Raw genomic sequence first — 2551 nt, forward strand, 5'->3', positions numbered from 1 at the left:
TTCACCCACCTTGCCTCGTGTGAATGTCGATAGTTAGCCTGCTGCTATCGGTGTATGAATGTGTGTGTGAATGGTAACGTGGGAAAGGAAAACAGGTCTCCCTTGCAAAAGAGTCTTCGGTCTCGATGGGATTTACCTGTAGAAATAAAGGTTAAAAAAAATAAAAATAAAAAAAAATGTTGCCATTCAACTTTGCACTTATCTAAGCTGGTCTACAGTAAAATGCTCCTTCTAGTTGAATGTGTAAAAAATTAACAGTATTAAAATAATTTTTTGAATTTTTACTTGGGTTCTGTTTTTTTTTGTGATTTTTGTGTTCAGATGGACAAAATAAGTTGTACACACACACACACGCACAGAGACACACACGCAGAGACACACACACACACACACACACAGAGACACACACGCACAGAGACACACACGCAGAGACACACACATACGCAGAGACACACATACGCAGAGACACACACACACACACGCAGAGAGACACACACGCACAGACACGCATACGTAGAGACACACACACACAGAGAGACACACACACACACACAGAGAGACACACACACACACAGAGACACACACACACACAAACTCACTCACTCACTCATTCTCTCACACTCTCACTCACTCACCCACTCACTTACACACACAGACACACACTCACTCACTCACCTACCCACTTACACACACACACACACAGTCACACAGAGAGACACACACAAACACAGGCACACACACACAGGGACACAAACACACAGACCAGGTGTGTAAAACATTCACCCATTGACGAGTGTTCTGTTCAACAAGAGATGAATTGTGGGAAGAGAAGCTTGTTCAGGGATTCTGTAACATCAAAACACACACACACACAGGCAGACACACACACACACAGGCAGCCACACACACTCTCTCTCACACATACACACACACACACACACACATGCAGACAAACACACACTCTCTCTCACACACACAGGCACACACACACACACAGGCAGAGAGACAGACACACACACACACAGGCAGAGAGACAGACACACACACTCTCTCTCACACACACACAGGCACACACACACACACAGGCAGAGAGACAGGCTCACACACACACACACACACACACACACACACACAGGCAGAGAGACACACACACACACACACAGGCAGCCACACACACTCTCTCACACACACACAGACACACGGCTGGTTTTCTTGTTCTCTTCCCCTTAGAGAGGAAACATTGAGCAACATTTGGACAAGACTCTCCATCCATCATCCACCGTCCTCCTTAGCTGACCCAACAGAAATACACACACACTCACACACACACACACACACACACACACACACACACACACACACTCACACACATTCATATAACACACACACACACACACACACACACACGTTTGTACGGCTATACTTGTGAGGACACTCATTGACATAATACATTCCCTAGCCCCTTACCCTAACCCTAACCATCCAAACTAAATGCCTAACCCCAACCCTTACACTAACCCTAACATAAACCTAATTCATACCTGAACCTTAAAACCTAGTGTTAACCCTCAAACAGCCCTTTAAAGGCCTGTCCTTAAAACTTAGTGTTAACCCTCAAACAGCCCTTTAAAGGCCTGTCCTTAAAACCTAGTGTTAACCCTCAAACAGCCCTTTAAAGGCCTGTCCTTAAAACCTAGTGTTAACCCTCAAACAGCCCTTTAAATGCCTGTCCTTAAAACCTAGTGTTAACCCTCAAACAGCCCTTTAAAGGCCTGTCCTTAAAACCTAGGTGATTAACCTAGGTTTTAAGGACAACCTAGGTTTTAAGGACAAGTTTTAAGGTTTCCTGTTCTCAGCAGTTACATTTCCTTTCCCATAATTTTCAGAAGTTTTCTCGGCAATATCTCCCTTGTGCAAAAGTACAAATAGAAATACATTACACACACACACACACACATTCTCACACTCTGTCTCTTACACACACACACACACACATTCTCACACTCTGTCTCTTACACACACACACACACACACACACACACACACACACACACACACACACACACATTCTCACACTCTGTCTCTTACACACACACACACACACACACACACACACACACACACACACATACACATTCTCACACTCTGTCTCTTACACACACACACACACACACACACACACACACACACACACACACACACACACACACACACACATCCAATTGATTTATTTCAATGCACAAGCCAGTATATCAGTAAACTGTGTGTCAACCATATGAAGACACAGAGCTTAATTTTTTTTTTTTTTTTTTTTTAACCTTTATTTCTACAGGTAAATCCCATTGAGACCGAAGACTCTTTTGCAAGGGAGACCTGTTTTCCTTTCCCACGTTACCATTCACACACACACACACACAATATATAACAGATCACCATTGCTTCAGCATGGATGACAAAGAGTACTTTAGTTTATGACCAAATACCTGTAGAGCTAAACACATCCATATGTGCTTAACTAGATGTTAAAGGAATACTTCACCCATACAGAACC

The 2551-nt window shown here is 43.5% G+C and overlaps 1 long non-coding RNA gene across 1 annotated transcript in view; it reads left to right on the plus strand.

Annotated features, from left to right (window-relative positions):
* The window catches only part of LOC307270770, a 4741-nt gene extending 4519 nt beyond the window's left edge, over positions 1 to 222 (plus strand). Inside the window, exon 3 of the long non-coding RNA XR_013845562.1 lies at positions 1 to 222. This exon is cut by the window's left edge and continues 2815 nt beyond it. This is a non-coding gene — a long non-coding RNA (uncharacterized lncRNA).
* The last annotated feature ends 2329 nt before the right edge of the window (positions 223 to 2551 follow it).

This window comes from Ammodytes marinus, assembly GCF_949987685.1.
Source record: "Ammodytes marinus genome assembly, contig: scaffold_381, whole genome shotgun sequence".
NCBI lineage: Eukaryota > Metazoa > Chordata > Actinopteri > Uranoscopiformes > Ammodytidae > Ammodytes > Ammodytes marinus.